The sequence below is a fragment of the Medicago sativa genome, chromosome 6 (assembly GCF_051527215.1).
Source record: "Medicago sativa cultivar Bolivia chromosome 6, Bolivia_mono, whole genome shotgun sequence".
NCBI classification, from domain to species: domain Eukaryota; kingdom Viridiplantae; phylum Streptophyta; class Magnoliopsida; order Fabales; family Fabaceae; genus Medicago; species Medicago sativa.
The window spans coordinates 86,831,180-86,856,038 of NC_140754.1; the positions used below are offsets into that span (position 1 = coordinate 86,831,180).

Consider the following 24,859-nt stretch of genomic DNA (forward strand, 5'->3'; position numbering starts at 1 on the left):
TAGGAGGGATATAATCGACAATTCATTCCGGGGGTTGCCTCGTGTTTTGGATTATGCGATCAATCCCACATAGCTAAGGCATTTTGGAGGTGATGTTGTCGGCGCGTGTTGTTGCGTTTAGGCACTTTACTTCCAATTGTTCTATGACGCTATGAACCGTAGATAACCAAACTCATCCATGGCCATTTTCTAGGATGTAGTGCGGAGGCTAAACCGAGTGTTGTCTCGAGTTTTAGTCATCACGCGATACTACACTCAAGTTAGACCTTCTTACGGATAATCATGGAGCGAGTGTTGTCTCGTGGCACCATGATATACGCAAGAGAGGTTGCAACTTGGGAACCTTTTTAGAACCCGGTTACTATTCCATGAAGCCCTAGTTTCACCGGACACCGTGCCCACCCATGACTCCTTGACTTTGAAACTCAACCCACCATGTTTTCTCCGTACTTGAATGTGATCATGCATACATGCATACATGCATAAACTTTTTCCATGCATTTATCGAAGGGCTTAGACAAATTGAATTTGTAAACATTGTAGGAATGGGGAAGACTAAGTCATACAAGTTCATGGAGGTCGATTTGGCTAGTTTGAGGGATTTGGCACTCAAGGTTAAGGATCCGATTGGTTTCCGATATCGTTATGGGAACTTACTTACTATTCTCTGGACTAATGTGGATGAGAAGCTTGTGCACACTCTAGTGCAATTCTATGATCGGGAGTATCGGTGTTTCACTTTCCCCGACTTTCAGCTGATGCCTACTCTAGAGGCTTATTCTTCTTTGACCGGCTTACCCATAGCCAAGGGAACACCTTTTGCAGGACTTGAGAATCCTCCTACTCCCTTGGTTATTGCTAAAGATCTCTATCTCAAGACCACCGATGTATCCAAGAATCTTGTCACTAAGGCTCACATCCGAGGTTTTACTTTGGAGTATCTACTTGATAAAGCCAATCTCAAAACCACTTGTCAGGACACTCTGGAGGCTATTCTTGCACTACTCATCTATGGGCTCATTCTCTTTCCAAATCTTGACAACTTCGTGGATATGAATGCCATCATGATCTTCCGCTCCAGGAATCCGGTTCCTACTTTGTTAGCTGACACATACCATGCTATTCATGATCGATCCGGCAAGGGTCGTGGGTATATTCTCTGCTGCATACCTCTCCTCTATAGGTGGTTTATTTCGCACCTTCCAAAGTCTTTTCATGACAATCCTGAGAATTGGACTATTTCACAGCGGATTATGGCTCTCACTCCTAATGAAGTGGTTTGGCTTACTCCGGCTTCTAAGGTCAAAGAGATTATCCTTGGTGGTGGAAAGTTTCTTAATGTACCTCTTCTTGGTACCCGGGGTGGAATCAACTATAACCCGGAGCTCGCCTTGCGGCAATTTGGTTTCCCGATGAAAGATAAGCCCATCAATCTTGCTACATCTCCTTACTTCTTCCATTACTCCAATGCTCCTACGGGAATAAGGGAGGATTTCATAGAGGCTTGGTCCAAACTTCGAAAGAAAGAGGTGAAACACATGGGTGTGAGATCCGGTATTGCTCATGAGGCCTATACTCAGTGGGTGATAAACCAAGCTGAGAAGATTGGCATGCCTTACCCCGCCATGAGATATGTGTCTGCATCCGTTCCAACCATGCCTTTGCCACTACTTCCACCTACTCAGGAGATGTATCAGGAGCATCTAGCTATGGAGAGCCGAGAGAAGCATCAGTGGAAGACTAGATACTATGAGGCTGAGAACTTGATTATGACTTTGGATGGAAAGGATGAGCAGAAGAATCATTAAGTCTTGACATTGAAGAAGGAGTTAGCTAAGGCTAGGAAAGAAATTGAAGAGAAAGACAGATTGCATATGAGGGATTCCAAGAGGGCTAGGGGTGCCCGCAACTTCTATGCACGATACTGCAGCTATGAGTCTGAGTCTGAGTCTGAGGATGATCCTTCCACTTCCTATGCTTGAGGATTTCTACCTCCTTTTGTTATTTCCTGTTGTTGTCTATGTTGTTCACATTCCAAAGCTTATCTCTTGGCTTGGCGTTTCAAAGGGAATTATCTTGAAAGACCTTGTAATGTTTGAACGTTTCCTCTAGTGCTAATATTTCAGCTGTTTAGTAATGTTTACAAAATTTCTAATTTGTCTAAAACCCTTCGATAACATAAAAAGAGTCTTTTTACATATGCATTTACACATTTCATGCATCATGTGCATTCATTGGTCACAAAAAAACTTCCCTCGTGCTCATTGCCTCCTGGTTTTTCCGCCGCAGTCTGAAAAGTGGCTCGTGCTCGCAAGATTCACCAACCAGATAGAGTTCATCACACAAGGTTGTACAAGAGACGGAATATGGCTAACTTTGAAGAAGAGAATGCTCAGCTCCGCGCCGAATTGGCCGCTATGAAAGAAGACTTGGCTAAGGCCCATGACACTATGTCTATTCTGATGGCTGCGCAAGAACAACCAGCCACCTCTGTTCCAGCTTCTACTGAAGGGATTCCCTCTATCCCCCTGGCTACTGTGGCTTCTGATGCTCGGTTTGTGATGCCCAATGGGCGTCCCTATGGACTCCCCCCTTTCTTTGCTCCTAACACTGCAGCCGGTATCTCTGGTGTTGCCAATCAAGGACCTATTCCTACAACAACTTTTGTTCCTACAAATACTTATATGCCTCAAGTGACTACTGTTGTTACCGAACCTGTGGTACACACTGTGCCTCAGGTGATTGATATTGACACTCCGCGTGGACAAGATCCTGTAGTGGAAGCTATGAGAGAACAGTTGAGAGAACTGGCTGGAGAGCTTCGTGAGGTTAAAGCTAGCCGTGGTAGCGGTGTTTCTGCTAAGGCTCGTGATCTATGCCTGGTATCCCAGTTTGAGGTACCTAAGAAGTTCAAAGTGCCGGATTTCGATAAGTACAATGGATCTTCTTGTCCACAAAACCATGTCATCCGGTACGTCTGAAAGATGGCCAACTATGCAGATAAAGATGCCCTGATGATACACTGTTTCCAGGATAGCCTGGCAGAAGATGCGGCAGACTGGTACACTAGTTTGAGTAAAGACAATATCCATACTTTTGAAGAACTCGCTGCTGCTTTTGAAAGTCATTATGAGTTCAATACCCGTCTGAAGCCGAATAGGGACTCTCTTAAGTCTTTTTCTCAGAGGACAGATGAAACCTTCCGTGAATATGCTCAGAGGTGGAGAGGGGCAGCTGCCCGTGTTTCTCCTCGGCTTGATGAGGAAGAGCTGACACAGACATTCCTGAAGACTCTGAAGAAGGAATATAAGGAAAGAATGATAGTCTCGGCACCAAACAACTTCTCCGACATGGTTACTATGGGAACTCGTCTAGAGGAGGCTGTCAGAGAAGGTATTATTGTCTTTGAAAAGGGTGAGTCCTCAGCTAGTGCGCCAAAGAAGTATGGCAATGGCCATCATAAGAGGAAAGAATCTGAAGTAGGGATGGTATCTGGTAACCAGTCTACAGCTCCTGTTAATGCTACTCAGTTACCTTTGCCCTATCAATACATGCAGTACTCTCAACATCCTTTCTTCCCGCCATTCTATCAGCAATATCCTCTGCCCCCGGGTCAACCACCAGCACCCGTTAATGCCGTTGCTCAGCAAGTACAACAGCAGCCTCCTGCTCCACAACAGCAACAACAGGGTCCTCGACCCAGGACCCATTTTCCACCAATACCCATGCGATATGCTGAATTACTCCCAACTTTACTTGCTAAAGGGCATTGTGTCACCAGACCAGGCAAGCCTCCACCTACGCCGTTATCAATAAAAATCGTCGTTTTTTCCACGACTTTTGTTTTTTACTTTTAGTGTCTTTTTCTTGGAAATAATGGTAATGCCAGAAAAAACCAAAACATCTGTATTTTCTTATTAATTTCAAAAATCTGCATGAAAAACTTTTTCTAAAATCATCCCAATCATATTATGCAGATTGAACCATAATAAACCCGTTGAACACAGTGACCCTATGGTTCCTCCAAATTTTGAATTCCCTGTATATGAAGCTGAAGATGAGGACAATGATGAAGAGATACCATATGAGATCACTCGACTGCTTGAGCAAGAAAGAAGAGCCATTCAGCCTCACCAGGAAGAGATTGAGCTTATCAACCTGGGTACTGAAGATAACAAGCGAGAGATCAAGATTGGTGCTGCACTTGAGCCAGAGGTGAAAAAGAAGATCACTCAGCTTCTCCATGACTATCCAGATGTCTTTGCATAGTCCTATGAAGATATGCCGGGTCTAGATCCCAAGATTGTGGAACATTGGATACCGACAAGACCCGAATGCCCTCCTGTCAAACAGAAATTGAGAAGGTCTCGTCCAGACATGGGTCTTAAGATCAAGGCTGAGGTGCAAAAGCAAATTGATGCGGGTTTCCTCATGACAGCTGAATATCCTGAGTGGATTGCTAACATTGTCCCAGTACCAAAGAAAGATGGGAAAGTTCGAATGTGTGTTGATTACAGAGACTTGAATAAAGCTAGCCCAAAAGATAACTTTCCATTGCCGCATATTGATGTGCTTGTTGACAGTACTGCTCAGTCCAAAGTGTTCTCCTTTATGGATGGTTTCTCAAGTTACAACCAGATACGGATGTCACCTGAAGATAGAGAAAAAACGTCCTTCATCACTCCGTGGGGAACATTCTGTTATAAGGTGATGCCATTCGGCTTGATAAATGATGGTGCTACCTATCAAAGAGGTATGACCACTCTGTTTCATGATATGATTCACAAAGAAATTGAAGTATATGTTGATGACATGATTGTGAAATCAAGTGATGAAGAACAGCACGTTGTGTATTTGAAAAAGATGTTTGAAAGATTGAGAAAGTACAAGTTGCGGTTGAATCCTAACAAATGTACATTTGGGTTAAGATCTGGAAAGTTGCTAGGCTTCATTGTCAGCCAAAGAGGCATTGAAGTTGATCCCGACAAAGTCCGAGCCATCAGAGAGATGTCGGCCCCTCAAACTGAAAAGCAGGTCAGGGGTTTCCTCGGACGCCTGAATTACATTTCAAGATTTATATCTCACATGACTACTACTTGTGGTCCAATTTTCAAATTGCTCAGAAAGAATCAGCCTATTGTATGGAATGATGAATGCCAGGAAGCTTTTGATAGCATTAAAGAATACCTGTTGGAACCACCTATCCTTGTCCCGCCAGTGGAAGGAAGGCCTTTGATTATGTATCTGTCAGTGTTAGATGAGTCCGTGGGCTGTGTCCTCGGTCAGCAAGACGAGACTGGAAAGAAAGAACATGCTATCTACTATCTGAGCAAGAAGTTCACCGACTGTGAGACTCAGTATACAATGCTTGAAAAGACTTGTTGTGCTTTAGCTTGGGCTGCCAAACGCCTGCGTCATTATATGGTGAATCATACAACTTGGATGATATCCCGAATGGATCCGATCAAGTACATCTTTGAGAAGCCTGCTGTTACTGGAAAGGTTGCACGTTGGCAGATGCTGTTGTCTGAATATGATATTGTGTACAAAGCTCAGAAAGCAATCAAAGGAAGCATCCTCGCTGAGCATCTTGCTTGTCAACCTCTTGATGATCATCAGCCGATTAAGTTTGATTTCCCTGATGAAGAGATCATGTATCTGAAAGCAAAAGACTGTGAAGAACCATTGATCAATGAAGGGCCAGATCCCAATAGCAAGTGGGGATTAGTCTTTGATGGTGCTGTCAATGCTTATGGTAAAGGAATCGGGGCCATTATTGTAACCCCGCAAGGGCATCACATTCCTTTCACCGCTCGAATAACTTTTGAATGCACAAACAACATAGCTGAATATGAAGCATGCATCTTGGGCATTGAAGAAGCCATTGACCTGATAATTAAGCACCTTGACATCTATGGAGATTCTGCACTTGTCATTAATCAGATAAAGGGTGAATGGGAGACCCATCATGAGAAGTTGATCCCATACCGTGACTATGCAAGACGTCTGTTGATATACTTTACCAAGGTTGAGCTGCACCATATCCCTCGGGGTAAGAACCAAATGGCTGATGCTCTAGCTACTTTGTCTTCCATGTTTCGTGTGAATCACTGGAATGACGTGCCTGTAATCAAAGTGCAGCGTCTTGACAGACCCGCTCATGTGTTTACTATTGAAAATATGCCAGATCAGGCTGATAAAGATGTGAATGATAAAAATCCTTGGCATTAAAACATCAAACAATTCTTGCAGAATCGTGAATGTCCACCTGGTGCCTCCAATAGGGACAAAAAGACCCTGAGGAGATGGGCTAGTAGATTCTTTCTGGACGAAGAAATCCTATACAAGAGGAACTACGACATGGTCTTGCTAAGATGTGTTGATGAACGAGAAGCCGAGAAATTGATGCATGATGTACATGACGGTACTTTTGGGACCCATGCTACGGGCCATACCATGTCAAGAAAACTGTTAAGAGCCGGCTATTACTGGATAACTATGAAGCGTGACTGCTACAGATATGCCAAGAGATGCCACAAATGTCAAATCTATGCAGACAAAATTCATGTGCCTCCACACTCTCTCAATGTCATCTCTTCCCCATGGCCTTTCTCTATGTGGGGCATCGACATGATCGGAAGAATTGAGCCCAAGGCTTCCAATGGACATAGTTTTATTCTAGTGGCGATTGACTATTTCACCAAGTGGGTTGAAGATGCTTCTTATGCAAATGTGACCAAGCAAGTGGTTGTCAAGTTTATCAAGAATAACATCATCTGTCGATATGGTGTTCTCAAAAAGATCATCACTGACAATGGTTCCAATCTGAACAATAGCATGATGCAAGCTTTATGCGAAGAATTCAAAATTGAACATCATAACTCTTCTCCTTACAGACCTCAGATGAATGGTGCAGTTGAGGCCGCTAACAAGAACATCAAGAAGATTGTTCAGAAGATGGTCACCATTTACAAAGACTGGCATGAGATGCTACCTTTTGCCTTGCATGGTTACCGTACTACGGTGCGCAGTTCAACCGGGGCCACTCCTTTCTCTCTTGTATATGGCATGGAAGCAGTTCTCCCTCTAGAAGTGGAGACTCCATCTCTTCGAGTGATCATGGAAGCAAAATTGACTGAGGCTGAATGGTGTCAAAGTCGGTACGATCAGTTGAATTTGATTGAAGAGAAACGCATGGATGCTATGGCTTATGGACAGTTGTATCAGGTGCGAATGAAAAATGCTTTTGACAAGAAAGTCCGACCTCGAGAATTCAAGGAAGGCGAACTTGTTTTGAAAAGAAGGATAAGCCAGCAACCCGACCCAAGGGCAAGTGGACACCTAACTATGAAGGTCCTTATGTTGTCAAAAAGGCTTTCTCTGGTGGTGCTCTGATTCTTACACACATGGATGGTGCTGAACTTCCGAATCCTGTCAATACCGATATAGTCAAGAAATACTTTGTCAAAAAAGAAAAGAACAGCGTGGTAGGTCGAAAACCCGAAGGGGCGGCCTAGGCAAAAATGTGCTTCCCGGTGGATCGAAAACCCGAAAGGGCGATCCAGGCAAAAGTTAGGGACAAAAAAAATGAATATGAAAAAGCTCGCAGAGATTGTACGCAACTAAGGCAAAAATGAGTGCCTCGATGAGCCGAAAACCCGAAAGGGCGGTTCATGCAAAAATGAGGTTGACAATAAAAGACAAGTAACTATATCTGGCAAATCACCATCACCCCTTGGGGCATCTGCAACTGTCAATGATCATCTTCATCAGAAGCTTCTGTACTTGTGAATTCAAAATTTCTATGAAATGTAGCGGTCATCGTGTTCAATGTACCACCAACCAATAAAATTACCATTTTCCAAGCTTTGTAAATCCGTGGAGTTATGCCTTTGGCTGACTTTCACTCTTCTACATCAATTTGATCCTGTGCTTTTGTTTGAAACTCTACTTTTCTTTCCACTTTCAATGCTATATACAAAATATTTTCTTTCTATTTGATAATGTCAAAGTCTGAAACAAACATTTTTGAAAAATTAAAAAATCTTTTTTCTGTCTATTTTGAAAGCAAACCTGAGCAACAGGATACATTTCAGTGAATCATGCATGAATAAATGTCTATCAATGTCTATTTCAATACATATTACGAGCAGGTTACTACCCAGGATGATCTGTGGTCAATGGCAAGAATGAAAAAACAGAATGAAAGAAAAGAAAAATGAAAATGAAAAGCTCGCTAAGTCGAAAACCCGAAAGGGCGGCTTAGGCAAAAAATGAGCACCCCGCTGATTGACAACCTATGAAGGCAATTCAGGCAAAAATGGGGCAGTGAAAAGAATTTAGTTCCCGGTGAATCGAAAACCCGAAAGGGCGGTTCAGGCAAAAATGGGATTGAAAATGAAAATGAAGAATGAAAGTGATATAAAAGCATTGACCACAGATGTGAACATCCAATGTTTACCCAGCACTGACATGCCTAGCAACGGCGACCTGTATCAAAGAATTTTCCAAGGTGCCCTCTTCTGCAAGTTTTGTATATGTGATGTGATATATTGCCCTCAGCCATGGTATTGATACGTCTCTCGACGACGGTCTCTCCAAAGAGGATTTACATGTGTATATGTTATAGCACGAGCCACTACGTGCCCAATCTTCCAATGTTTTGTCTATCTCTGCGAAACTTCTCTGCCAAATTACAAACCCCAATCATGCATTTCCAAGCATTCATACATGCACAACCATGCATTTATGTGCTCATACATTTGATGATCTTGTTATACCATACATGTTGCATTTCCAATCTTAACTTTCAAATCCCGATTCAATTCAAACTCAATTTCAAATCTCCAATTCAACTCGATTTCAATTCATTCCAATCTCAATTTCAATTCAATCTCAATTCCAATTCAATTCAATCTCAACTCTCAAACCTCAATTTCAATTCATTTCAAATCTCAAATTCAATTCAACTCAATCTCAATTTCAATTCAACTCAATTTCAATTTCCGATTCAACTCAAATCTCAATTTCCAATTCAATTCAATTTCAACTCTCAATTCAATGTCTATGTCTCTGATTATTCTCAGCCTTCAATGTCTTTTCCAATATCAACTTTCAATTCAATTCAGATCAATGTCAATTCACTCTCAATTTGCTTTTGGGCCAACAATAATGGTCTTGTCTATCTTTCAAGTCAATATCAACTTACCCTCAATTTGTATCTTTTCAAATCAAACCTCCAACTTGTATCTTGCTATATGTCTTGTTACTGGTCAAGTGGCTGGTTCGACCCAAAGAACAGCTTGTGCCTGCTTATATCCCTATATTCCAGGACAAACAACAAGTTCGATCCAAAGAACAGTTTGTACCCAGCCTATGCTTTGTTATCGGTCAAACGACAAGTTCGATCCAAAGAACAGTTTGCACCCACCTACATGATGTGGTGTTGATCAAGAGGCGAGTTCAATCCAAGGAACAGCTTGTATCTACCCTTTTGTCTATATCTCCAGTCAAACAGCCAGTTCGATCCAAAGAACATTTTGTATCTGCCTATCTGTTTGTATCTTCAATCAAGCGACAAGTTCGATCCAAAGAACAGCTTGTATCTTCCTATATGTCTACGTCTCCGGTCAAGTGCCAAGTTCGATCCAAAGAGCAGCTTGTACCTGTCTTGTATCTCTATTCAAAGTCAAGCAACAAGTTCGATCCAAAGAACAGCTTGTGCTCACCTTCTATTTGAATTACATGGTCAAGTGGCTAGTTCGATCCAAAGAACAGCTTGTACCTATCTTTTGTCTCTTGGTTTGTCTACCCTGTCAATGTCTACCTGGATCCCCCAGTGATATGGCATGCTCTGTAGACTCCAGTTGTTTGTCTTCCATTCATAATCAAAATGTTGCATGGCATTCATGTTTTTGAAAATCTGAGAGCCTATTTTTACGTCCAAAAACAGTGCAAATGTTAATATTTAAGTATCTTTGTCCCGTCAAATCAAAGACTACGTCTCTTGACCCTCCGGACAACGAAACTTAAATAGGGGCAGCTGTTACACCCTAATTTTGGACCTAAAAATACTAGCTCAATTCTTTTCTTGCATTTCAAGTCATTTGAATTTGTCTCTGATCAATTGCATCTTTCTCTGCACTTTATTTCAATATTATTTGCAAAATTCATGGAGAAGGGTATTTTAGTCATTTCCTGCATTCAAATCCATTTTAGTCCTTGAAATTTGTTTGAGCCCTGTCAATTGGTTTGTTTAAGTCCTTATTTCAATTTCATGTTAAAATCTATTTCAAAAAAGTTGCATTTGAAGTCATTTGAGTCAGTTTAGCCCCTAGGGGCATTTTAGTCATTTCCTGTGTTAAAACTCTGTTTAATCCCTAAAACTTGTCTCTGAGTCTTTTCATTTAGTTTGTATAAGCCCTTGCTTTAATTCCCTGGTAAAAATCCATTTCAGAAATTGCATCTGAGACAGTTTGAGTCATTTTAGTCCCTAGGGGCATTTTGGTCATTTCACACAAAATTTTGACAGAGAGAGGTTACTTTAAAGTACCTCATTTATTAGTTTGGTTCATTTTAGTCCGTTTTGTTATTTTTAATCGTTTCACTTTACGTTATTTTCCATTTACCAGTTTTAATTCAATTTTATTTTATTTTTTCATTTTTGTCCTAAAAGTTTCTAAAAATTGCACTTTAGTCCTTTTCCATTTTTATTTCTTTTAAAGTTTTTTTTTCAATTTAAATTTTAGTCCTTTTAGGTCAAACTTTTATTTTTTAGTCTTTTTAGGTCAATTGCAATTAAGTCCTTCAGCCTTAAACAGTTTGCAGTCCAGTCCTTTTTCAAATTGCAGATTAGTCCCTAAAAATTTTAAAATTGCAAAAAGGTCCTCAAAGTTCCAAACTCAGCAAGGCCGAGCCAGTCTCAGTCCAAATCCACATGTCAGCAAGGCATTGGTCCAACATCACACATGGCAGCCTATAAATAGCCAACTCATCAATGCACAGCAACAGAATCAATCACAACGTGCCAAATCATCACAAACACCATTCCACAATTCTCTCTCCAGAATCAAAGATCAAAACCGTAACCGTTTTTCAAGAACACCAAGAACATTCATCCCTAATTCATCAAACCCTAAGTTTCCAGAACCACAAATTCAACACAATTCCAACGAATTGGTGAGAGTTCTCAGAGATTCGAATCTGAATCATCATCATTGAACTCTAGCCACTGCAATTCAAGCACAAATTCGAAGAATTCGTGCGATCACAGTGAGAGAAGTGAGAAGAAGAGAGAATCGAAGCAAGTTCTGAACCAGTGAAGGAGAAAGAGAGAAGAATACCGATTTATTTTCGGTCCAAAACTTACCAGAAGCTTGCAAGGATCTGGTTGTTCGAAATCTCCTATTAAAACCAGGTATTCATCAAAAACTTCCTCGTTTTTCATCGCAAAAGCTCAATGAAGATTCACGAGAGAGAATAAACGGTGAATCGAAGAAGAATTTTGAAAAGATTCGAAAAAAGTTTGAACCGAAACCCTAAAAATGTAAATCCATGAAGATTCACCGTTTATTTGCAAGATCAGAGTTCAAATCCATAATCAGCGTAGAAAATAGGTCAGATTAGGGTTTACTTTCAAGAAAGCTTCGAAAAGATTCAAAAACCTAAAAACCGTAAAGATTAAGTTCTGATCTACATAGATCTAGGCTTCTTTTCTGATTTTTGGTGTTTGATTCGTGTTTAGAATGAAAAATAAACGGTGAAAAGCTTTAGATCGTAGAGTTTTGAGTGACGGTTAGGTTTCCGGCATCGGAATCTTCACCGGCGGCGGTGAAACCCGCCGGAGAAGATGATCAGAAGTCTAGAGAGAAGGGAGAGAAGTTTGTAACGTAGAGAGAGAAAGGGAAGTGAAGAATGAATGTTAGACCGGTCCTCATGCTTTTATAGGGGAGTGAACCGAACCGGTTCATCTGAACCAGTCTGGTTCACCCCCAAACCCTTGCCTTACCCCTTTTCCACCGTCAGATCAATTTTGTGATGATGTGTACGCATGAGATTGTTTGTTTAGGTGTACCTGAACCTAGTTACCATGCGCTATGCACTCTCAGCCCTCAGATCTAGGGTTTTGATGGACTTGGATCAATCCAACGCCTCTGAGGCATTTGGATAGTCCATGGTCCATCTGTAACTTTGGACTTGGGCCTAGTTTCCTTGCTGTGTTCGTTTCTTGTGTTTTTTTACTATTTCCACACTGTTTCTTATTAATTACACCTTTGTTACATTCAAAATTCATAATAAAATTCTAAAAAATGTTTCTATATGTTTTTGCCATTTTTCTTGATATTTTTGTGATGTTGTTACATTTTAAAACCTGAAAAATATATGTGTGATATTTCTTGTTATTGCTAAAACTTTTGTGAAATCTTGCTATATTTTGGTCATGATACTTTGCTAAGTGGCATGGATACTTGACATATGATTGCTTGATATTCTTGCCTCTGAACATGTGCTTGTTTCCATTGTGTTGTGGGTTTAAATGTTAGTTTCTTGTTTTACAAGTTATGTGAATATCCTAGTGTGGAAATAAGTGTAAAAACATGCCTACGAATATGTCATAACTCTTGGCTTGATACTTCTTTGTGATTCTCATGTTATGGCTGAAATAACACCTTTGAAAATTGCCATGATATGGGGGGATCATAAGTCATATCCTTGCCTTGATGTTATGGCAAATTTAGGGTATATCTTGCCACTCTTAGGTTAGGGATTTCATTACTTTTTTTGCCAAGTTTTTTAGTGTTTCTCTTGCTTATAATTTTCATGCTATTATGCTTTTTGATTACTAACCATTTTACTTCATGTTTCATGCACTCCATAAGCATTTCATCCTCCATCTTATACTCTTAGTCCTTATTATCATACACTTTAACTTTCATGCAAAGACTTAGTATGTAAAGACCTAGGAATTTTGTAATTTCCTTTATATTTTAATTTCTTGCAAGACCATAGCATGTATTTAGGCCAATGATGTAAAGGACAATGGACTCTAATGATGTACACCGACACAAGCACCGACACATGCACACACATCACCTAGATACTCTAGATGTATGGCTAGGATATGCATGTTTAGATGTATGTTTAGGATTGAATGTTTAGATGAATGCTTAGGACTTACACTTAGAAAAATCAATTTTCCAAAAAACCTTGAACAACATCACTTGAAAACCTTTTTTCAAAAAATATAGGAGTCAAAACTCCTTTGCATTTTCTCTTTATTTTCTTAATCAAATTTCAATGAAAATTAATCATAGATGACCTTTTTTTCAAAATAACTAATCAAACCTCACTTTTTTCTTAAATCTCATGCCTTTAAGGCCTCTCAATCTCCATTCTTCAAAATTCCAATTTTCAAACTTAAAATCAACCAACAAAAACAAAAACATTTTTTGGAAGAGAACTACAGTGGATTTGATCCCTTAAAAGGGTACGTAGGCAAGGAACCAATATTCCTTCAATTCAAATAAAACAAAAAAATCAAACATTCTTCTCTCTCCAATTCTTCACTTAGTAAACTCTTAGGTTTAAATAAACACTTTTCAAATAGCATTTAAAAATAAAGCGCGCGCGTAGAACATAAAGATGGTTCCTATAGGATACTATAGTCGTTATGGGTGCCTAACACCTTCCCGTAGCGAAAACAGACATGCTACAAGATAACTTCAAGAGGAGAAACAAAAAACTTAGACAGATGAGATGTTTCAACCTCCTCGAGCACATCAACTCAGCATTAGGAAAAACAAGACTGTTCGAGAATGCATCAAATAGAATACCACCAAGCAAAATAGATGCAGAAATGACAGAACAGAATACTTCCAACAATCTACCTCCAGAAGATATCAGACATGTAACAGGAACACTTCCAGATGTTCTAACAATGTCTGGAACATAATCCGCACCAACCAACTTATAGTGCAACATGAGAGGAGATTCCCTCTTCTCAGCAATAACATTGGCAGTCTTAATACTAGGGTGCTGGTCTAAGATAATACTACTCAACAAGGTAGAAAAGCTATGGGGGATTTAACAGCAGCATGCTTAACAGTTTGTTCACATATATAAGTATCAAAATTCATTTTAGCCTTAGAATAAACTTACCCAACCATGTGGCAATATAAGAGGAATGAGTGGTAGGGAACCAGTTGGCTGCAACAATCCTGTTGAGAATAGCATATTTCCCAGACAATTTGCCAGAGAAAATCTTTACCTTCTTAGGCCACATTATGATCTGATTGGCAGTGATCTTCCTTCACACCTGATTAATCGTCACCTCTAGCTCAGGCATCTTGATCTCTCCAACCCCAAGAACCTTGTTGATGGTGTTCAGAGAGAAGTTGACACATTCTCCTCTAACATAGACTTTAAGATACTTATTGCTAAGAGGATAGTCACAAACATGAGAGATATACATCAGAAACTCCTTCACCAGCTTTCTTTCCAGTGCCAGCATCCCACTATTCAGCACAGTATTCTTGAGAATATCAAATGTACTCAAATTGACACAACACAGTGTTGGAGCATCTTGTTCAACATTATACTCTTTAACATTTCCTTCATCCACACACGGTTAGAACAATTGCCACCAGCTTCTGAGTACTCAGATCCAGCAGTAGATTGGGACACACCAAAATGATTCTCACAGACAAAGAGATTTGATTATTTCTTGAATAGAACAATATGAGATCATATAGACAAACTAGTGGGATACAATCATACCTTCTTTCATTTAAACACAAGAATTCATCTGGAAAGAAAGTAACAAACTTCAGCATTACCTCAAAAGAACATCTTCAAAAATAATAGTAATGCATAGTTGGACAAGCTGGAACATTTCCAAGAATATCAGAGGCATATACAATAGAATAGAGATAGAAACACAGCCTCATAGAAAAATCAAGGGAGAAATAAACTCCCACAAACAACCAACTTCAGAGAAAAATAAATTCTCACAATAGGATGTCAGAACATCTGGTAAGACATCAGTACAACAAAAACATAACAGACCCACATCTATCCATACATTAATCACATAAACTAGCATCATGACATCATCAGACTAGTTAAAAATAATGCTCCCTCTCAGGTAATACTCCCCTTTAATAGGCATATATAAATAATAAACAACTCAATTACCTCCTTCCTTGAATCTGTCCATGAGTCCAGAATTTATCTTCCCTGGAGCTCACCCAGTAGCAGGTCGGGTGCCTGCTCTGATACCAATTGAAATTCTGGCAGGCTAGCTTTCAAATGTTTTATACGATGTTTCAACATTAGATACGAACATAATGTAGAGTAAGATGTTTTAACATCGAGCTAGGAGAAAACAGACAGATCAAGACAAATATAACAGATGTTGAATTATAGCGCAATAGTTAGAAGTTGTTTTTAATTCCAGATGCGCAGAAGGCAGATATTCTGTTTAATGTTCCAACATCATACTAGCAGTAAGCATAAACAAACATCAAAATAAACGACAGGAAAATAAACGGCACAGAGAGTTTGTTAACCAAGTTCAGCACAACTCACCTACATCTGGGGGCTACCAAGCCAGGAAGGAAATCCACTAGTGTAGTCCATATTCAATAGCTCTCAGCAAACCACATTTGCACTATATGACCTAGGACCTACCCATCTAGACTTCAACATAGGAACTCCTAGATCTGAGATCCCATCTCACTCCCTTACAACAGATCACATCCTCTGTGATTCTCAGATTACAGACTCTATCAAAATGTGAAATTACCTTCAAAGCACAACAACTAACACCTTGTTTCACAACTTCGGTGTAGTACACAATCTACCTACCTCTTTGCTTAAAAGCTTCAGAGGAGTGAACAAAATACAACTCAAAGAACAGTCCTAAACATGCATCAAGAAGATACACGAAAGGCTCACAAATAATCAGAACTAAACTTGCATCGACAGATACAAGAGTAGAACACACAAAGACTCAACCCTAAAAATCTACATTTTTAGTGCGGCGGCTTCGATGGTGAATTAGGTCTTGTAGTCTTCTATATATACTGAGGCAATACTGGTCAGAACAACTTGTTGGACTTCAGAACAATTTGGTGATCCATTTCACGAACAACAGAACCAGAAAAGGAAACTCCTAATATGTAGGCACATAATTAGGAACATCCTGATCACCTCCAAAACTTTCCTAATTAAATAACACAATCTTAGGAAATCACAAACAATCTGATTCTGTACAGATATGCGCGTTGCTTAGCCACCAAGATATGAAAAACGAGGTTTCCTTAATAAGAAAAGGCGCGCGTACAAATAGGCATAAAACCAGGCACACTGAACCGTGCCAGGATGTTGGAACATCGTATCCAACATCTTACAGAAATGCCACAAACATGAATATTTGTTTTAGCAACAATGACGTCAATACTCAAATCCCCATCACAATCATACCTCTATACAGCTTCTGGTTTACTTTTGTTCTAGTATCTTCTTTGCTTAAGGTGCAGGTTGGATACATTGGAGTGTTCATCAATTTACAATCTTCCAGCTTGAACTTCTTCAGAAGCTCCTTAGTATACTTTGTTTGATGAACATATACTCCATCTTTGCTTTGATTGATTTGAATTCCAAGGAAGAACTTCAACTCTCCAATCATGCTCATTTTAAATTCATCCTGCATTAACTTAGAAAATTCATTGCAAAGAGATGCATTAGTAGAACCAAATATTATATCATCAACATATATCTGCACAACAAGAATGTATTTCTCAACAGTCCTCCTGAAGAGTGTTGTGTCAACCTGACCTCTTTTAAAATCATTTTCTATCAAGAAATTACTTAGTCTATCATACCAAGCTCTGGGAGCTTGTTTCAAGCCATATAGTGATTTCTTAAGTTTATAAACATGGTCAGGATGCTTAAGATCATCAAAACCAGGAGGTTGCTTCACAAACACTTCTTCTTCAATGACTACATTAAGAAATGCACTCTTGACATCCATTTGATATAATATTATGCCATGATTTACTGCATAGGATAAAAGTAACCTGATTGCTTCCAATCTTGCAACTGGAGCAAATGTTTCAGTATAATCAATGTCTTCTTGTTGACTGTAACCGTGTGCAACAAGTCTTGCTTTGTTTCTGACTACTTCACCTTGTTCATTCAACTTGTTTCTGAATACCCATTTTGTTCCAATAATGTTCTTATGTTGAGGTTTGGGTACCAGATCCCACACATCATTTCTTTGAAACTGATTAAGCTCTTCCTGCATAGCTAGTATCCATCCATCATCTGAAAGTGCTTCATCAACTGTAGCAGGTTCAATCACTGATAACAGTCCTATCATAGACTCTTATTGTCTGAAGTATGATCTTGTTCTTCTAGGACTTTCTTTGTTTCCAATGATTTGATCTTCAGGATGTGAAGACTTGTACTTGAATGTGTTCTTGGATTAAGTAGCTTGCTGAGAGCCGTCTTGAGCTTCATCAGAAGCAACTTCATCTTGTGCTTCTGAGGTTGGTTCATATTCATCAGAAGCAACTTCATCTTGTGCTTCTGGACTCTCTTCATATTCAGCTATCTGATCAGGTTCTGGAGTTTCTTCAAGAACCTGTATATCTGCAAAACTTTCATCTTTCTCTAGAGTTTTACTTCCAGGCTCTTTGTCATCAAATTTAATGTGCATTGATTCTTCAACACAAAGTGTTTCTGAATTATACACTCTGTATGCCTTTGACCTTTCAGATTAACCTAAAAAGATTCCTCTTTGGACCTTGGCATCAAATTTTTTTAGGTAGAGCTTGTTATTTAGAATGTAACATGTACATCTAAATTGATAAAAGTAAGAGATATTGGGTCTTCTTCCCTTAAAGAGTTCATATGTTGTTTTCTCCAAGATAGGTCTGATATAGATTCTATTTTGGACATAACATGTTGTATTCACTGCTTCTGCCCAGAAATGTTTAGCCAAATTGTTTTCATGAATCATGGTTCTAGCCATTTCTTGTAAAGTTCTATTCTTTCTCTCTACAACCCCATTTTGTTGTGGAGTTCTAGGAGAAGAGAATTCATGGACAATTCCAAGTTTTTTACAAAAAATTTCAAATGGCTCATTTTCAAACTCTCCATCATGATCACTTCTTACTTTTAAAATCTTCATTTCTTTTTCAGACTGTATTTGAGTGCAGAAGTTACTAAATACATCATAAGCATTATCCTTACTTTTCAGGAATTTTGCCCAAGTCCATCTGCTGTAATCATCAACAATAACTAATCCATATTTACTTTCATATAAGTATGCAGTGCTAACTGGTCTAAATAAATCAATATGAAGTAGTTCTAAGGGTCTAGAGGTTGAGACAATGTCTTTTGTTTTAAAAGATGGTTTTAAAATTTTCCCTTTCTGGCATGCACCACAAATTGCATCTGAATGATAGTCAATGTCTGGTAGGCCTTTAACAAGTTGTAACTTACTAAGCTTAGAGATTAATCTCCAGTTAGCATGTCCCAAACTTCTGTGCCACATGCATTTCTTATCATTCACTGACAGAAGACAAATTACCTTCTGGTCAACCAGTTCAGAGAAATTAATTTTATAGACATTCCCCATCCTTTTTCCCTTGAATATTATGGACTTATTATCTTTGTTGATTATTGTACAGTTGGTCTTTTCAAACATCACATCATAACCATTGTCACAAAACTGACTGATACTCAAAAGGTTATGTTCAAGACCATCTACCAACCACACATTATTAATTGAGATAGAGGAGTTACCAATAGTTCCTGTACCAATGATCTTGTCAGACTGGTTGCCTCCAAACATCACATTTCCTCCTTCTTTCATTGTGAGGGTGAGAAATATAGACTTCTCTCCTGTCATATGCCTTGAGTAACCACTGTCTAGGTACCATGATTTTTTCTTTTCCTTTGCTCTTAGACATATCTGTAGCATTGACAATTTCATATTTAGGTACTCATTGTTTTATGGGTCCTTTCAGGTTAGTACTAGAAGTTTTACTCTTCACTTCTTCTACCTTGTGCTGTAAGTTTGGTAGCTTCTAATTAATCATTACCTTATGTTTAACACCTTTTGGTTTTGACTCCCCACGAGAAACAACTGTTTTGTCCTTCTGAAACTTAGACATCAGGACCTCAGATTCAGGTTTCAACAGACTCTGAGGAACAGGTTCTGATCTCTTCAGAATCTTGATCTTTAAGGTCTTAGAATCAGAGTTTATCATTGCCTTAGGCTTAGAGTTCTTTGGCTTTGAAATAATCTTAGCCTTAGAGCTGGAAGCTTCGGGTTCTGATTGAACTACAGTTTCAAATTTAGCACCTTCATGTACAAAGAAGGTTTTCAATCCTTCCTTGATGCATTCACAACATGCTTTAAGACTGATTTCATTAGGTTTCCCTCCTAAAAATTCAATCCCTTTACCATTGTTTCTGTAAATGCTATAAATCATTGAAGCAACTTTGCTTCTGTCAATACTAGACATAATAAAATCCTCAAGAGCAATTTCATGTTTGCTTAAAGACTTTCCATTAGACTTTTCTTGTAGCTTCTGACAAAGATACTTAAGCTTCTCTTCATAAGTTTTACAAATGAAGTCAAAGCCTCTAAGTCCTTCAGAAGCTTTCAGATCCAATAGAGTTGATTCTTGTTGTTTCATTAAATCAACATATTTTTCTTTTAAATCTTTCAACCCATTGGTTTTCAGTTCAAAATGTGTAAGGAGTTCGTTAAGAGACTCAATAAGTTCTTCTCTGGGAATCTTAGAATATACCTCATTTTCATCTTCAGAGTCTGAGTCAGGATCTGCTTCTGAAGTTACAGTAGCCACTAACCCCATAGCTGCATTTGCTTCATCTCCAGCTTCTTCCTTTTTCAGACCCAGATTCACTATCTAAATCTTCCCAGGTTGTCATTAAACTCTTCTTAATCTGCTTTCTGAATTTCCTTGTGTTGAAACTTGATTTCTTTGACTTATCCTTTGATTTCTCCTTCTGAAGATAAGGGCAATCAGCAATGAAATGTCCAGGCTTCTTACAGTTGAAGCATCCCTTCTGATTTTCTTTCTTGGAGCTCTTGTAGCCACCTCTCTTACTCAGAAACTTCTTGTTCTTCCTTGCCAGATATTCAAGCTTGTTGGAAAGCATAGCCATCTTCTCAGTAGGATCTTCATCAGAGTCTCCATTAGGTGACTCTTCTTCAGATTCAATAACTTTAAGAGCTTTTGATGACTTCCCTTTAGATGGTAGAGCAATATATTTACTCTTCTTAGCAGGCTCACGTTCATTTAGACTTATCTCATGAACCTTGAGAGAGCTGACATGATCTTCAACACTTAAAGTGTTTAAATCTTTAGCTTCCTTAATAGAAGTAACCTTAGGTCTCCATCTAGCAGGCAAACTTCTTAGTATCTGGCTAACATGATCAGAAGCAACATAACTCTTCTTCAGTATTTGTAATCCAGAGACTAGGTTTTGAAACCTTGAGTACATCTCCTCAATAATTTCATCATCCTTCATCTTGAACAACTCATACTGATAAACAAGCATAACAGCTTTTGCTTCTCTGACCTTCTTGCTGCCTTCATAGTTTGCACAAAGAGAAGCAAACATTGCCTTAGCAGTGGATTTGTCACTCATCTTCATATACTCTGCTTTAGGTATGGCAGTGACAAGTGCTCCTCTGATAGTATGATGCTTCTTGTAAAGTTTCTTCTGAGCAGGAGTATGTTTCTTTCTATCAACAGCAGCTCCTTCTTCATCAAGGACCAAGTCACCAGCACCATCTTCAAGTATGTCCCATAGTTCTTCATCTAAACCCATGACATAGCTGTAGAAGTTGGTTTTCCACCAAGAAAATTCTTCAGGATCTCCATTGAACTTAGGAATTTTTCCAAAGTCAGATTTCTTGTTGTCACCATAATCATATGGAACAATATGGTTGTGCCTAGATCCAGAACTGGAAGTATCACCAGACATGTTTTTCTCAGATCTTTTTCTGTTACACTGTTAAGTGTTAAGACAACAGACCAAGGCTCTAGATACCAATTGAAGGTGAGAAAAACACAAGAAGGGGGGTTGAATTGTGTTAGCTTTTTCTTCGTTTTCTCCTAAGCTGAAAACACTGATCAGGAGCAGATAGAGTTCTACTTCTGAAGTGAATTTCAGGACTAACTTGCAGCGGATAAAAACAGAGAGAGAGAGAGAGAGAGAGAGAGAGAGAGAGAGAAAGAAGAAAGACACAATGCAATTATACAGGTTCCTTCCATAAACCGGAAGTAGTCCTGTCCCCCTTGCACTTCCAAGGAGAGTTGACTAAAATGTAATATCTGATTACAACTGCTCACTACTAAAACTAGCAAGAGACTTCAAACTGCTCAAGCACACAAGCAAGAGACTTTCTATGCTCCTGAACACAATCAAAACACTTCTAATGCTCAAGCACAACTGCAAGAGACTTCTAATCAAACAAAATTACAAAGAAAAATGTTTGAGGTTGAACACTTGATATACAATCAGTGGTGTTCACAATACAAATCAGATACAAACTCTTAAGACTCTAGAATTTCTAAGATATGAAAGTTGATAAGAAATTCTAAGCGAACTTTTGAATGCAGAACAATTTCAGCAGAGTTTTGGCACTTGTAAATTGTTGTTGAGTCCTTGCCAATCTCTAAGTCTTCACTCCTTTATATAGAGGTGTGAAAGAGACGTTGTAAATAGAGTCGTTTGAAGCTTTGATCAATCGCCAATGATCTTTTGCCTGATATGGTTATTGTCCTATGAAGGATCAATTTCAAATCCATTCCAATTGTGAAGGAACATTGTTGCAGGCAGAGCTGTTTTTCTTGTCTTGTAGCAAAGACACAACAGAGTAGTGGAGGTAGTGGTTGTACACTTCGTACAATTGTACTTTGTCAACGCTCTTTAAAGAACAAGCATCCAATGCCTTCAAATCCTTTCAAATTAGTCGTTGCTTCACTTCCAGTCTTCTGCAATGCTTAGACGAGATTAAATCCATTGAACAACCTTTGAAGCTTTAAGTCTTGCATTTCATGATGAACTTCAGCTTCTGGTGATCTTTAGCTTCTGATGAGATGCTTCTGATGAACTTGCTTCTGATGACGTCATCACTTCAGGAGCACTTTGACTTCAGGAGCACTTCTCTTCAGATGCTTCAAGCTTCCTTTTTGTTGATTCATTAGCTCTCTTTTGTTCTTCCAGAACCTATTTAAGATGTCAAATTTTTGTCTATGGTCCTGTACACTTGAACAAATATTAGCTTATCCGATTGACAATTTTTAATACCTTGTTATCATCAAAACTCTCAAGGGTTTAATGTTAAACATATTTTATTCCAACATATCTATCAAACTCTGATAGTACAATTTGTTTTCTTCTGACCACGTGTCGATACAGACAAAGAAAATGAACAGAAAATTCCAGTTTCAGCGAAGGAATTTCAAATGTCTAAACAACGAAATTATCCATATCATGCAAAGGTCTAACGTCTTGGATTTAAAGTTTCTTAACGACTTTTAATACGCTGACACTCTTTTTCAACGTCTCTCAAATCCTTGCCTATATAAGGAGTTGAAGACCTGAACAAGACCAACAAGACTCTGCTATTTTTATTGTGCTCTTACTCTATCAAATAAAAAAGTGCATGGAATACTTAAGAATTTTATATCAAATATTGTATTTTAGAAATTTTAAGTCTTAAGAGTATATTCTGATTTGTATTATTTACACCTCGGATTGTATGTCAAGTGTAAGAACAAATTTGTTTATTTGTAAACACCTAGATGTCTCTTTCAGTTGTAATTGATCATTTGAAAGTCTCTTGCTTTGTGTTTGAGCATTGGAAGTCTATTTCAGTAGTAATTTAGCATTAGAAGTCTCTTGCTTGTGTCCTTGAGCATTTGGAAGTCTCTTGGTTGTGTCATTGAACAATTTGTAATCAGTTGTGATTATAGTGAAATCCCTTGAAAGTGCAAGGGGACTGGACTACTCCTGGATTGTATGAGGAACTAGTATAATTGTTTTGTATTTGCTCTCTCTCTCTCTCTCTCTCTCTCTCTCTCTCTCTCTCTCTCTCTCTCTCTCTCTCTCTCTCTCTCTCTCTCTCTCTCTCTCTCTCTCTCTCTCTCTCTCTCTCATATTATCCGCTGCTATAAGACTCTGAACTCATCAGACTATGACCAGTACTTAAAACACTTATAAAAGTTTTTGAAAAAGTTAACACAATTCAACTCTTCCTTTATATTTTTCTCACCTTCGCACTTGTGAATAGAGAAGGAAAAAAAATAATTTCTCGTAATAATAGGGATCAATTTCCCGGAATTGCACATGTTAAACTCTTTTTTTTTATGTTCTGTCAAAAAAAAATCTTTTTTTTTTTTTATGAGAAAGGATATATATTTTCTTATACATGATTAATCAGATGTTACGTGGATGTATAAAAAGTGGGTGTTAATGTATCATTATTGTTTCTAAAAACCACATAATTTTTTTATCAAAAAAAGAAAAACTACATGAATTTATGTTTTTATTCAGTCACTTGCCATATGTTTTATCAGGCCTCATGATGGATTTTTAAATAAAACAGATAAAAAAAAATATAAATAAACAATAACAATAAATTATTTCCTTCAAAAAAAAAAAATAACAATAAATTATTTTGCAAGTAACATCACGGACGCTGCTAAATAAATTATCACTCATTATAATACACCGTTTCAAACCAAACGATTTCTTACTACACACGTTATTTGAAAAATCAAACATATATTATAATTGAAGTTGGAATTCAGGTTAATATAATATCCACTACACCATTAAATATTAAAATAATTGGTTGAGTTTGTTTGTATTTTGATTTTTTCAAACAACGTATTTTTTAAATTATAACAATACAATGTACCTAACATATTGGACAGGAACCAATTAGTCACGTCCTTATTTTTATTTTATGGGAAGAGGAAAAAGACGGGGGATTGGGGTTGCCAATTTTCATTATAAATTTCTTCCATGTGATTATTTCAATTTACTAAAATGGTATTTATTCTTTTGTTCTGTTATTATATTATCAACTATAATATTATTTTTCATCCCAATTATTGTTACGTACTATTTCAATTTTTCCTAAAAAAAAAAAAACTATCAATTTTGGTCCGGCTTTTATTTTTTTTTCCGTTACTTTGGTCGGGCTTTTCTATACAATTTTGCCTATACCAACACAGTTTTTTTTTTTCAAGTTAAAATTTAAACTGTCAAAAGAACATCAATCTTAAAAGATCAGTAGTTCCTGCAAAAGAAATTATGATGTGTATTTGGTTTAGACTAATATGCCGTGACTCGTGATGCTATTTATTACATGTATATTGTTTCATGTTGTTTTTGCTTATCACATACTTGGTATCACTACTTCAAAATTTCCTTTTGGTTGGACAGAGGGGAAGAGGAAGGTTCACTATTGGATTCTTAGAAGCCTATTTTGTTAGCCAATAGAGGTTTGAGGTTTAGAGGTTACGATTTTAAGGGCGTTAGATTAAAAGGCATTGGCTATTATAAGAGGAAAGCCAATCATTGTGGGCAAAACTATTACGAAGTAAATATCGCAATTTCGCAATGAAGACGAAACTTTAACAACTAAGGGTGCTTATTAAGTGCTCCACTTGGTGGAAGGATATCAACTCGTTGGAAACAAACTCGATATCAAATTGGTATGAAATATAGGGGAAACATATTTATGGTATGATAGTTGGATTGATGATAGTTCATTGGCTTCAAGATTTAGTCGGCTTTTATC

General features: G+C 38.2%; 2 pseudogenes; one reads left to right on the forward strand and one right to left on the reverse strand.

Annotated features, from left to right (window-relative positions):
- Window positions 1-2,366: 2,366 nt before the first annotated feature.
- On the forward strand, window positions 2,367-8,099 carry LOC146917773 (uncharacterized; annotated as a pseudogene).
- A 5,578-nt stretch (window positions 8,100-13,677) lies between these two features.
- LOC146917774 (uncharacterized) lies at window positions 13,678-21,027 on the reverse strand (annotated as a pseudogene).
- Between the last annotated feature and the right edge of the window lie 3,832 nt (window positions 21,028-24,859).